The 14873-nt window shown below is 38.5% G+C and overlaps 1 long non-coding RNA gene and 1 pseudogene across 1 annotated transcript in view; both read left to right on the forward strand.

The window, feature by feature from the left end:
* Window positions 1-1051: 1051 nt before the first annotated feature.
* LOC103891201 (uncharacterized) overlaps window positions 1052-14873 on the forward strand; it is a 99023-nt gene continuing 85201 nt past the window's right edge. Inside the window, exon 1 of the long non-coding RNA XR_010140926.1 lies at window positions 1052-1177. This is a non-coding gene — a long non-coding RNA (uncharacterized LOC103891201). The remainder of the gene's footprint in view (window positions 1178-14873) is intronic.
* Window positions 9198-10843, forward strand: LOC100433285 (elongation factor 1-gamma-like; annotated as a pseudogene).

Here is a 14873-nt window from a genome sequence, read left to right on the forward strand (position 1 = left end):
CTTTGTGGCGTTCTCTGTATTTCCTGAATCTGAATGTTGGCCTGCCTTGCTAGATTGGGGAAGTTCTCCTGGATAATATCCTGCAGAGTGTTTTCCAACTTGTTTCCATTCTCCCCGTCACTTTCAGGTACACCAATCAGACGTAGATTTGGTCTTTTCACATAGTCCCACATTTCTTGGAGGCTTTGCTCGTTTCTTTTTATTCTTTTTTCTCTAAACTTCCCTTCTTGCTTCATTTCATTCATTTCATCTTCCAGGGCTGATACCCTTTCTTCCATTTGATTGCATCGGCTCCTGAGGCTTCTGCATTCTTCACGTAGTTCTCGAGCCTTGGTTTTCAGCTCCATCAGCTCCTTTAAGCACTTCTCTGTATTGGTTATTCTAGTTATACATTCTTCTAAATTTTTTTCAAAGTTTTCAACTTCTTTGCCTTTGGTTTGAATATCCTCCCGTAGCTCGGAGTAATTTGATCGTCTGAAGCCTTCTTCTCTCAGCTCGTCAAAGTCATTCTCCGTCCAGCTTTGTTCCGTTGCTGGTGAGGAACTGCGTTCCTTTGGAGGAGGAGAGGTACTCTGGTTTTTAGAGTTTCCAGTTTTTCTGCTCTGTTTTTTCCCCATCTTTGTGGTTTTATCTACTTTTGGTCTTTGATGATGGTGATGTACAGATGGGTTTTTGGTGTGGATGTCCTTTCTGTTAGTTTTCCTTCTAACAGACAGAACCCTCAGCTGCAGGTCTGTTGGAGTACCTGGCCGGCCGTGTGAGGTGTCAGTCTGCCCCTGCTGGGGGGTGCCTCCCAGTTAGGCTGCTCGGGGGTCAGGGGTCAGGGACCCACTTGAGGAGGCAGTCAGCCCGTTCTCAGATCTCCAGCTGCGTGCTGGGAGAACCACTGCTCTCCTCACAGCGTCAGACAGGGACATTTAAGTCTGCAGAGGTTACTGCTGTCTTTTTGTTTGTCTGTGTCCTGCCCCCAGAGGTGGAGCCTACAGAGGCAGGCAGGCCTCCTTGAGCTGTGGTGGGCTCCACCCAGTTCAAGCTTCCAGGCTGCTTTGTTTACCTAAGCGAGCCTGGGCAATGGCGGGCGCCCCTCCCCCAGCCTGGCTGCCGACTTGCTGTTTGATCTCAGACTGCTGTGCTAGCAATCAGTGAGACTCCGTGGGCGTAGGACCCTCTGAGCCAGGTGCGGGCTATACTCTCCTGGGGCACCGGTTCCTAAGCCTGTCGGAAAAGCACAGTATTCGGGTGGGAGTGGCCCGATTTTCCAGGTGCCGTCTGTCACCCCTGGAAAGGGAACTCCCTGACCCCTTGCGCTTCCCGAGTGAGGCAATGCCTCGCCCCTGCTTCGGCTGGTGCACGGTGCGCTCACCCACTGACCTGCGCCCACTGTCTGGCACTCCCTAGTGAGATGAACACGGTACCTCAGATGGAAATGCAGAAATCACCCGTCTTCTGCGTCGCTCGCGCTGGGAGCTGTAGACCAGAGCTGTTCCTATTCGGCCATCTTGGCTCCTCCCCCCCAGCCTCCACTCTTTAAGCCACTACAGTTAGTTTAATAGAACAGAGACAAGTTGCTGAGTCTGCAAAATTGCAGAATTATGAGCAAAATAAATGTTGTTAAGTCACTATATTTTGAAGTGGTTTATTACACAGCCATAGTAAATGAAATAATAACACATGTAAAAATGAAATTCTTGAGGCAATTTTAGATGAAAATATAAAACTAATATTTTTATAGCATTTACAGAAAATGACAAGTACATAAGAGTATAAATAATTACATTCCATGTATGTGTGCAAAAAAATACACATAAATACCCAACAGCCATTGTGTGTATGCACAGAAAAACATATTGATAAATATATATCAAAATGTCAAGAGTGGTTATCTTCAAATGTTGGGAATATAGGAATGATTTATACTTAATTTTTATGCTTGCTCATCTTGCTTATCTTGCCATATTTTCTAATTTTTCTGCAAGCGGACATTGATCATTTGTTTAATAGAGACTAAATAAATTTGGACTTAAATTACAAATCAACTGATGAAGCACAAAATATAGAGGAACCTAGCTCAACAGTTGTTCATAAAAAAAAGACAGGTGTTTTAGTTGATTGCAAGTTCAAAACCAGCCAACAGCGTGCTGTAACTGCCAAAACGTTAATGCAAACTTAGGTAGCAATTAAAGAATGTAATTGTCCAGAGGACCAGAGACAAAGTTCTACTACATGACACATTGAGTAGATCACACTTTGAGACACCAACTTTTAAGAAGGACAGCAACTCGGTTTCTTCCAGGAGGCTGCCAAGGATAGTGGTAACGTCTGTAATGGAGTTATCAAAAAACAATAGAAAAAACAGAGAATTCTGTTGGAAAAGAGAAAATCTAACAGAGAGAGACATGGAAACATGGGTTAGTCTTCATCTGCATAATTTCAGAGAGTAAGAGTTAAACGGTAAATGAAAACTTCAAAGAGACAGATTTGGCTTAGCCTAAGACAATACTTTCAATTAAATTGAACTATTCAACAATTGGTAGAACAGCCACAGAGCATAATGAGTCCTTGTCTCTGGTGTTCTTGAGATTCCCAAATGTCAGGATGTTTAGGGAACAATGCACTTCATGGGCGATTTAGCCAGGTATATTTAAAATCCTGTTCCTGCCAAAATCTACAAAAATCTCTATGATAGGATCAGAGTTGCAACAGTATACTATCTGGGTAGTGCTCTGTAAAGTCTCTCTTTAGCATCCCTTTCCCTAAGAGCCTGATTTCCTGAATTCCCAGCCTTTGCTAATTAGCACAGATGAGCTAAGGTTGGCAGTGATTTTCTGAAAATTAAAGACTCATATTTCTGAAGATGATGTGTATCTTAATTAAGTCTTCTCATTAAAACTCCCTAGCTTCGATTGTCAGTGTCTGTCTTTACACAGCACGTAGTAGACTCTTGCCCATTTCTTATGTAGTTTGATTAATGTAGACAGCTCGTCTTAGTTATTTCAGCCCCACAAAGGGAATTTTTAGGCCTTGTGGTACAAATGGACTGAATGAAGATCTGCTTCTTATGTATTTCTTTAAAGTGGGCTTCCTGACATACCTGAAACTGTTTGGATGTTAATGTGGGATTTTATCAAGTTGTTTGAAGGAAAAAGATACACTTTAATCTTTTTCTACTAACAGTTATTAGGAACTGATTTAAACATAGCATTTGGATGAAAAATGATATCCTCTATGAGTTTTGCTGGGACCCATGTAATCTTCCTACCATGCAAATCCTCACCTCTGGTTTTGCCCTCTCTTCAGATATAGCTAGCATGGATGGATTTCAGGTTGGGTTCGCATTCACTATGAAACTTACCACTATACTAAGACATAGGCACAGATCTCTAAACCAATGATAGCTGAGCCAATTGGTCCTATACCTCTCTTTCCACTTCCTTTTGGTCTTATAAACAAATAGAATGACTCTAGAGGTGTTATGGAATTAACAGCACACTCCCATAAAATATATAGTCCTATTACTTTGACTTTTATCTAGATACCTTCAAATATCTGGACCAGAAGACAATCTTATGGTATCTAGAAAATGATTAAATTTGATTTTTAAACTGTACCTAAAATAAATTTAGATAATTCTTAACACTATAATTGAATCGAAATCTTATATAATAATGGGAGAGAAACTCTGTGTCTAATACTCAGGAGAAAATCAAGATAATAGATATTTAAATGTTTTATTTCTTGGAAACAATGTATATCTAACAAAACAACTTAAAGCATTTGCTGTTGAAATTTAAAACGAAAAATTCCCAGTTAAAATATATAAGATCAGAAGCAAAGAAAAATAAAAGCTGTATTATAATATATATATATATTACATGTGCCATTTGCTGCCAATTGAGGCATAAATCACATTTATATAAAATTATTTTAAATTAAGGATAATGCATACAGCTAACTTTTGCTACACTGGTTGTGAAAAAAACTCAAATACTTGGCAAATTGGTGAAATGTTCTTTTTCTTACAGGAACATTCATATAATGTTATGTGGGAGAGGAAGACTTGCATTGTTTCCTCTTTGCCCCCTTGAATGAGATCCAGTCAATTGAATTTATCAGTTAATTCCTGCTAGAGACTTTTGTTCACATGGTTGGCAGCCCCTGAGTGCTATTACTTTTTATTGATTTAGCAGCAAATAAATATTCATCGTATTGAAAAATCTGAATAAGATATGGAAACAAAAATGAACAACTAAAATCTCCCTAAAAATGTAATGAAAATTCACACTTTAGCTTAATAATGTCAAGTATAAAGGATTAGAAAATGAATGTCCTTATGGAACATGATGTTTCTTTCACTGTCAAGTGGGAGCATATATTTAAACATATAGGTATTTGAATATTATATACTCACCTGCATAGTGGATTGATGATTGGTTTTGGGAGAATCCAAAGTTAGAGGTCAAATTTGTAGTTATTACTAAGCATATATTGAGAAACCATGAACATGTTATCAGATCCTGTCACCTTTTCCACCTTCGCTCTACCCCTAGTCATCATATTCCATGGTAGGTTGTAGCAACGGTTGACCTTTATGGGTTTTGGAGGATGACAACCTGGTTCCAATCGCAGTTCTGTCACTTATCTGCTGTGTGACTTTGGACAAGTTACTTAACACTTTTACATTCCAGATTCTTTATCTTTAAAGTGGGGCTAACACTGCTACCTCATACTTTTTTGAGGATTTAATAGATGAATGCAAGTAAAGTGCTTAGTGAAAGGCCTGGCACCTAGTGGAGGATTTGATAATCATAGTTGTTGCCATTATTACTTTAATAGTGTTTGGTGCACACAAAGGAAAGAAAAAGCAAGAGCAAATCTTGCTCTTTGCAAAGATTTTGCTCTCCATTAGTTTATGTCTGATTGAGCAGGAATTTTCTTTTCCATGTATTCTGTAGTTGCTATTGTTCATTTTTATACATTTCAGCCTTCTTTTCAAGAGAATAATGTACCAGTTTTGAAGATTCACTACATAAAAGTGGCATCTGTCAGCTATATCCCTAAGAAACTGTTCTAATTTACAGGAAGCAGGTGTTTGACTACCAAATTTCTTTAGTCAGTGATGCGTAATTTTTTTTCTAGTAAAAGTGTTTCAGAGAAACCAAAATAATAATTTCTTTCTTCTTAGAAAATAATCTATACATTATAGTTTCTTTCTTTTAAACAATTTTTTATCTTTATTTTATTTCAATAGTTTTTGGGGTACAGGTGGTGTTTGGTTACATGGATAAGTCCTATAGTAGTGATTTCTGAGTTTTTGGTGCACCTGTCACCCAAGCAATGTACACCATATCCAATATGTAGTCTTATCCCTGACCCCCTTCCTACTCTTCCCCACAAGTACCCAAAGCCCTTACATCCTCATGGCTTAGCTGCCACTTACAAGTGAGAACACATGATGTTTGGTTTTCCATTCCTGAGTTACTTCACTTAGAATAATGTCCTCCAGTTCCAAGTTGCTGCAAAGGCCATTATTACATTCTGTTTTATGGCTCTGTAGTATTCCATGGTGTATACATAGCACATTTTTAAATCCACTCGTTGATTGATGAGCATTTAGGTTGGTTTCATATGTTTGTAATTGCAAATTCTGCTGCTATAAACATGCTTGTGCATGTGGCTTTTTCATGTAATGACTTCTTTTTGTTTGGGTAGATACCCAGTAGTGGCATTGCTGGATCAAATGGTAGTTCTACATTTAGTTCTTTAAGGAATTTCCATACTGTTTTCCATCGTGACTGTACTAATTTACATTCCCACCAGCAGTGTAAAAGTGTTCCTTTTTCAGCACATCTGCACCAACATCTATTATCTTTTGATTTTTTAATTATGGCCATTCTTGCAGGAGTAAGGTGGTATCTTATTTTGGTTTTAATTTGCATTTCCTTGGTAATTAGTGATGCTGAGCAGTTTTTCATATGTTTGTTGGCTGTCTGTATATCTTTGCTTGAGAATTGGCTATTCATGTCCTTTGCCCACTTTTTGATGGGGTTCTTTGGTGTTTTCTTGCTTCTTTGTTTAGGTTCCTTAATGTCATTTGGAGAAAGATTAAATAAAAGATTTAGGTTGAAATATAAACTTGTTGATAATATCTATGTGTCCCCAACTTGATAACTCAGCAAGATACTTTCAGGAGCTTTTAAAAATAAAGATTCCGGCCAGGCGCAGTGGCTCACACCTGTAATCCCAGCACTTTGGGAGGCCGAGGCAGATGGATCACCTGAGGTTAGGAGTTTGAGATCAGCCTGGCCAACTTGGTGAAACCCTGTCTCTACTAAAAATACAAAAATTAGCTGGGTGTGGTTGCTGCCGCCTGTAATCCCAGCTACTCAGGAGGCTGAGGCAGGAGAATCGCTTGAACCTGGGAGGTGAAAGTTGCAGTGAGCTGAGAATGCACCATTGCACTCCAGCCTGGGCGACAAGAGTGAAACTCCATCTCAAAACAACCAACCAACCAAACAAACAAAACACAAAACGAATAATAATAATAAATAAATAAAATAACACATAAAGATTCCCCTTAAAACTTGGTCCATTGAGATTTGACTGGGTGCAGGAGGAGGTGAAGACCTGGTTACCATGTGGACTAGTGGACAGCTTATATTTTGAGTCAAAGGAGGCAGGTGAAAATACCAGAAGAGCACTGAAGTTAAGAACTTGTGACGTCATAAGATCCCTGGGCTTGGCACATCCTTCCCGTTTAAGTGATGCTCCGAGTTCCATCTGAACTCCTTTTAATTTCCTTAGGAAAAAATGGGCAAGGCTACAGAGAACTAATTAATGGTCCATTTGTGATACAAAATTTTGCAACTGTGATCAACATGTCTCTTCCAAAGATAAGAATCCATGAGCTATGAAAGTATCTGCCTGCAGCGTGAGAGACCAGGGGCAAAAGATCAAGAACAGGCAAATACCTTCTGTTTGACCAGTATTGTGAGTGAATAGGCCTGATTTAAATATCTGGCTTTAAAGGTACTTACTGCATTTTGAGAATGTGGATGACTTAGGGAGGGTTTACAGGATTATTTTATTAACAACACAGAGGGTTCATTTTATATAACCTTTTTAGCATTTTGAGGTCCTGTTCTGGCTTTCAAAGATGTTTTCATAATTCTAAGACCTGTATTTGAAGTCACAGGGCAGTAGCATAGCCTTTGTTTTGTGGTTTTTGGAAAGAAGCTGTACTTCTTTTAGCTTTCCAAGTTTCAGAAAATGAAGGCTGATCATATATTCTAGTGTGCCTAGAGTTTTGGATTGCAAAAATACTTACAATACTTTTCAGTAACTCTCATCAAATGGTGGAGTCTAGTTCTCCACTCTTTAAATCTGGGACTGACCTTGTAACTTTCCTTAATACATCAAATATAGTAAAAATGATGAGGTACAAGTTGTTCGAGTTATGAGCCCAGGCTTCAAGAGGTCTTAGGTTCAACTTTTGTTGCCTGTAGAATGCTATGGCTATCATGTGGAAGAGACAGCCCAGTGGATAATAAGACAAGCTGCACATTAGCTGACAACTGCCAGAGCTGTGAGCCTAGAATGATTCAGGAGCTATCTTAGATCATTCAGCCACCAACTGGCCTACATTCTGTCTATGAGCCCACAGAAAATCAGCCAAGCAGGCCAAGCCACAAAATCTTCCTAAGCAACCCATAGAATCATGAAATTAAAAAAAATTATTGTTGTTTAAATCCAATGGCTAGTATGCTATGTAGCAAAAGCCATCTGATATGCCTGGGACAGTCTTAGCTTACACCTGTTGTCATAGAGTAATTATTGGCATTGCATCTTTTTAACAATTTTTCATTTTTTTTTAAGTTCTGGGGTACATGTGCAGGATGTGCAGGTTTGTTACATAGGTAAATGTGTGCCATGGTGGTTTGCTGCACATATCAACCCATCACCTAGGTATTAAGCCCAGCATGCATTAGCTACTTTTTCTAATGCTCTCCTTCCCCCTGCCCACTTCCTACAGGCCCCAGTGTGTGATGTTCCCCACCCTGTGTCCATGTGTTCTCATTGTTCAGCTCCCACTTACAAGTGAGAACATGCGGTGTTTGGTTTTCTGCTTCTGTGTTAGATTGCTGAGGATAGTGGATAATACATCCTTTTATTCTCAAATTATCCTTGTTTGAGTATGTTGTATAGTCAACTTCAGTAAGTAATACCACCATTTACTCATTTGCCAAACAAGTATTTCTTTTGTGAGTTGGATCAAGCAGAAGGCAAAATAACAGTGGCTCATCCTACTACAAGTCTTGTCCTAAGTCATTTTTTGTTTTGTTTTTCAGATTTCACCTTTTTAAAAAAACTCCTTTTGAAATAGACAAATAGACTAATTCTTTCTTACAGGAGTTTTTCTGACGGTGAAACAATATCTTAGAATGATATTCCATAATAACACCTCAGAGTAGCTTTGAAAATGATGAGATTTGCTCTCTATTTGATGTTGAATGATTACAAGACTTGAATTCTGGGGATCAAAACATCAGTGCTGTTTTCAAAGAAATACTTCTGAGTAGCAGTACACGTGGAAAAAAAAAGCACAATGCAATTATTCTGTTAATAAAGTGACCACACACAGTCGTATATTACAGTAGAAGCACATTTCACAATGGCTTTCTAAAGTAAATCAATATGTAAAATAATTCAAATAAAATGATACAAGCTACACTTTGTTTTGTAGTATATTTTTCTCCAAAGGCATAGATATAAAATTTATAAAATACGTATTTTGATGTTTATAAATTATCCGAAATACTTTCTTTGCTAAACAGGGCTGGCCATGTGCAAGACTGTGATATTGACAATTTGGGCCTTGGCTTTCCTCCCTTTATTTGGCATTCCTTGCCAAGTGGAACAAAACACACATTTCAGGGTAGGTAGGATTTGCTCTGTCTCTTCTTTTAACTGACAATATGACATATGCACATCGTAAACCTTTCAAACACTACAAAGATAAACATTTATAGTAAAATATTAATCCTCCTCTCACTGTAGATCCTAAGTCCTGCAGTCCTCTCGGGAAGTAGCCTCTGCTGAGCTTCTTTTACATGCCTTTTCTGTGCATATGAATATATATTTTAAATACAGATAGATGGTATGTATCTTAAACATCAAAAAGAATGTCTTCTCGCCCCTTTCTTTGCGGAAGCACCATGGCGACTGGGACCCTGTACACATATCCTGAAAACTGGAGGGCCTTCAAGGCCCTCATTGATGCTCAGTACAGCGGGGCTCAGGTCCATGTGCTGTCCGCACCACCCCACTTCCACTTCGGCCAAACCAACCGCACGCCTGAATGTCTCCACAAATTTCCTGCCGGCAAGTTTCCAGCATTTGAGGGTGACGGTGGGTTCTGTGTGTTTGACAGCAATGCCATATGTGAGCAATGAGGAGCTGCGGGGAAGTACACCCGAAGCAGCAGCCTAGGTGGCGCAGTGGGTGAGCTTTGCTGATAGCGGTAGAGTGCCCCCAGCCAGTGCCTGGGTGTTCCGCATCACGGGCATCATGCACCACAACAAGCAGGCCACTCAGAATGCAAAGGAGGAAGTGAGGCGAATTCTGGGGCTGCTGGACGCTTACTTGAAGATGAGGACTTTTTTGGTGGGCGAATGAGTGACTGGCTGTTATCACAGTCGTCCGCACCCTGTTGTGGCTCTATAAGCAGGTCATAGAACCTTCTTTCCACCAAGCCTTTCCCAATTTTGTAATATATTTTATTATATTTATAATATATATCATTATTATAATATGTAATTTATATATAAAATATACGTTATTATACTATATATAATTTATATATTATATATAATATCATATAAAATATTTTGTAATATATTGTAAAATATTAAAATAATACAATATATAATATATTTACTATATATATTATAACCGCTGGTTCCTCACCTGCATTAACCAGTCTCAGTTCTGGGCTGTCTTGGGGGAAGTGAAACTGTGTGAGAAGATGGCCCAGTTTGATGCTAAAAAGTTTGCCGAGAGCCACCCTAAAAAGGACACCCCGCGGAAAAAGCAGGGTTCACAAGAAGAGCAGCAGAGCCCCAGGCTGAGTGGAAGGAGGAGAAAAAGGCAGCTGCCCCTGCTCCAGAGGAGGAGACGGATGAATGTAAGCAGGTGCTGGCCGCTGAGCCTAAGGCCAAGGATCCCTCCGCTCACCTGCCCAAGAGTACCTTTGTGTTGGGTGAATTTTTATTTTATATTGATTGGTTGATTGAGGCGGAGTCTCACTCTATCGCCCGGGCTGGAGTACAGTGAGTGGTGTGATCTCGGCTCAAGGCAACCTCCACCTCCCCGGTTCAAGCGATTCTCCTGCCTCAGCCTCCTGAGTAGCTGGATTACAGGTGCCTGCCACTACGCCCAGCGAATTTTTTGTATTTTTAGTAGAGACGGGGTTTCACCATGTTGGTCAGGCTGGTCTCGAACTCCTGACCTTGTGATCCGCCAGCCTCGGCCTCCCAAAGTGCTGGGATTACAGGCGTGAGCCGCCGCACCTGGCTGTGTTGGATGAATTTAAGCGGCAGGGACTCCAACAATGACACACTCCTTGTGGCACTGCCATATTTCTGGGAGCACTTTGATGAGGATGGCTGGTCCCTGTGATACTCAAGAGTATCGCTTCCCTGAAGAGCTCACTCAGATCTTCATGAGCTGCTATCTCATCACTGGAATGTTCCAGCGACTGGACAAGCTGAGAAAGAATGCCTTCGCCAGTGTCATCCTCTTTGGAACCAACACTAGCAGCTCCATTTCTAGAGCCTGGGTCTTCTGAGGCCAGGAGCTTGCCTTTCCGCTGAGTCCAAATTGGCAGGTGGACTATGAATCATACACATGGCGGAAACTGGATACTGGCAGTGAGGAGATGTAGATGCTGGTTCGAGAGTACTTTTCCTGGGAGGGAGCCTTCCAGCATGTTGGCCAAGCCTTCAATCAGGGCAAGATCTTCAAGTGAACATCTCTTGCCAACGCCTACCTGCCTGCACCTGCCCCTTCAGGGAGATGGGGGTCATTAAAGGAAACTGAACATTGAAGAAAAAAGAGTCTCTTCTCTCCCACATTGCTTCCTTACTTTGGACAACTTTCTTAACCTCTGCTTGTTTCAGATGCCTCATCCACATAAAATTCACATAACATCACAGAATTAATTTGGAATTAATTTGTATTTTTAATAAAGCTCCTGGAAAGGTCTCTGACACAAAACGGAGCACTTTGTGTTAGCTATTATTGCTATTTACACTTTTGCCCAAGATCTTGCATTGGTAATGGACATAGTTACACTTGGAATCCAAATTATTCCAAATTTTTTAAAAAGTTCTATAATACAGACTGTAGAGACAGGGTAATTAGCTGGGCATGGTGATATCCACCTGTGGTCCCAGCTACTTGGGAGGCTAAGGGAGGAGGATCCCTTGAGTCCAGGGGGTCGAGGCTGCAGTGGGCCGTGATTGTGTCACTGCACTTCAGCTTGGGTGACATGGCAAGACCTTGTTTCAAGAACAACAACAACAACAACAACAAAACACCAAAATCAAACAAACAAAAATCAGATTGTAAAACGCTTCATGAATAGACAGATTTGTACTAAATTCAAAATAGGATTAAAAAATCCTTTAAGCATATGCTTAGACTATACAGCGTATTCACTACAGAGCAAAATGTACCTTTCCTTAGGTACTTTTGCTTTAATTATAAATAGCAGAAGAAAATAAAGAAAAACACATAGGCTTTTTGTGTATTTCTTTGAATTTGTCCATTTGCTAATTTATTCATTCACTGTACACTTAATCTATATCTGACACAGACCTACATGAAAAAGAGGCGAATAAAATAGGCACAGTCTTTATTATCATGGAATTTGCAGGATGGGGGAGAAGACACTTCATAGTGAAATAATTATATATACGATATTGAAACAAAAGGTGAAATGCAAGGGGTGTGTTTGTGTGTGTGTGTGTGTGTGTGTGTGTAAGTATATGTATATAACCTGGTCTAGTCTTGGGTGTGGCAGAGGCCTTTTCTTTGGAATTTTGAAGGAAAAATATTTTGATCTAAGAATTTTATTTCCACCAAATTTGTCATTTAATTCTGAAAGGAATACAATTATTTTCTGTTATTGAAAGGCTTATGAAATATACCACACCACTCGTATGCTCTCCTAACACACATTATTGGATGATATATTCCAATAGAACCTCTTATTCTCTCCTTTTCTTGACAAAGCCCTTTTTTCTTCCTGTTTGTACAGAAACACACAAAGTCAAAGTGGAGTGCTTCCAAAAGTTTTTGTTTTCTTACTTATAGAGTTTGTGTTAATTTATGCTAGTGTTTTAGTTTTAGTGTATGTTGTTACTAAGCATTTAATTTTATATACAATAATTATATATATATAAATAAAAATGTTAGGTCTGTGGTATATCTATGAAAGTGAAAACAATGATCCGAGTTCACATAAAGTAACCATAATTTACTTGATCTGTCTCATATAGGTGCACATTTCAATATTACAAATGTAAACTTTTGCTATTAGACAATATACTGCAATGAATAAGCTTGTGCATACACAGGTTGAGTATACCTTATCTGAAATGCTTGGGACCAGAAGTGTTTTGTATTTTGTATTTTGGAAATTTGCATATGCCTAATGAAATATCTTGGGGAACCCAAGTCTATACACGAATTCATTTATGTTTAATACACACCTTCTATACATAGCCTGAAGGTAATCTTATACAACATTTTAAAGAATTTTGTGCATGAAACAAAGTTTGTGTATCCTGAACCATCAGAAAGCAAAGATGTCACTGTCTCAGCCACATTTGTGAACAATCTGTGGTTGCCATCATTCCTCACTCTGAATTTATATGCTGCCAATAAGTAATCATTGTTTTACTCTTATTCCCACATAAGTACTTAACAGTAAAATATGTGACATAGCCTTCATATAGTGAAAAAATGATGTGTTCAGGGTAACAAAGCAGTGCAGTAGCATCATCAGAATACTTGCTGTTGAACAACAGCAACAACAGACAACAGCAAACTTTCAGTCTCCACATAGGCATTCAAAAAATGTAGGATTTTAACCATTTCAGATTTTTTTTTATTCAAGATACTCAACCTGTATATCATTTTTCACCTATGCAAGTATATGTGAGAAATATGTCATATGTTGGATTGTTGTGTGAAATATTTCTGCAATTTTGATAGTTATTGACAAATTTTTGTTAATTAGAATCGCACCAGTGTCTATTCCAATCAGCAATATATGAGGATACCTGTTTGCCCATAGCCTCACTGATGGAGTGTTTTCTTGAACTTTTCAGTTTTTGCCAGTGTGGTAAGATAAAATGGCATCTCAGAGTAGGCTTAATTCCTGTTTTTTCATTATTAGTTAGAGCATCCGTTTATGTTTAAAGACTGCTTGCATTTTTTTATTTCCATAACCTTTGCCCATTTTTCATTTTTTCTTATTTTTAGAGATTTATATATTCTAGCAAGAGTCCATGTTTGTCTGTGACAGAATCATAAATATTTTTTCTGGGTTGCTCTTTGAATTTATTTATGGTATTTCTTGACGTGCAAAAAGGTTTTTCTTAAAGTTTCTTATGTGGTGAAATTTTTTTTTTCATGATAGAACTGATTTATTTATAAAATAAACTTATTCTTACTGTACTTGGCCTGATTATTTGCATAAAGTGTAGCAAGAATAGTTATTTTTCACTTAGGCTTTTTAAATTGGCTTTGACAGAACTCTGTTCGATGAAGAATCTCAGATAAGACTTTTAAAAAGTCGAGCCCAGCCATGGGTTTGTACCCTCAAATACTTATGAGTTGGGCAAATTCCTATGTGGTGAAAATTATCAGTCTTTTCTGTGAGAGTTCTGAATCTCAAGTCATGATTAGATCATCTTTTTCCACTCTAAGTTTATATAAAAGTTCTCCGTAGTTTCCTTCAGTATTTCAATAGCTTCTTTATTTTTATAATTGAATCTCTGCTTTTAGTTATTAGTTGTTAAGTGTATCAGAAAATAATCCAACTCTAATTCTATTATAGATCACTAGAGCAGAAATCTGCGTGCAAGGGGAGTTTGGCTCTGGTGGATACCTGTAGCTTTGAGGAGGGCTTCCAATAAGCTGCAACCCAAAAGTAAAGGTCAACTGGATAGATAAACACCCTTGCAAACTCTCAAGTCAGCTTTGGGACATTTCAGTTTCTGAAAGTAGATAAAGGAAATCCCATGTTTATATTGCTCCGGCAGAAACAAAAGATAAATCATCTCTAGAGGAAAGTGACACCATCTTAGGTCAAGTAAAATTATTTATGCAGCCAGTTTTGCAAAAACAAGGTCTGGAACATAAAAGTATCCAAGATATCCAGGCATATAAACGGGAAAGACTAACTGAACAAAATCTAGCGGAAACAAGCATCAGAAAAGATTCACAGGGCTCCAGATACTGGATCTATCAAAACTCCTAAAATAACAATTTTACTCAGTTAAAGGACACATAATATAAACTAGAAAATCTGGCAGAGAACTGAAAACTATAAAATATTGAAATTTTAGGACTAAAGTATCATAGTCAACTTTGGAAATAAGTGATAAAAGTTTAGCAGCACATTAAGTACTGTTGAGAGTAGCGTTTATTAACTATTAATAATATACTGGTTAGAAGAAGATACCCAGAATGAGCATTGACACTTCAAAACAGAAAGTAAGAGTTTAAGATATGTAAATGGAATTATTTAGAGAGAGAAGAGAGGTAATGCAAATTTAAGAGAAATACAAGAAAATGTTAAAAGTAGC

The sequence above is a fragment of the Pongo abelii genome, chromosome 6 (genome assembly GCF_028885655.2).
Source record: "Pongo abelii isolate AG06213 chromosome 6, NHGRI_mPonAbe1-v2.0_pri, whole genome shotgun sequence".
In the NCBI taxonomy this organism is placed as follows: domain Eukaryota; kingdom Metazoa; phylum Chordata; class Mammalia; order Primates; family Hominidae; genus Pongo; species Pongo abelii.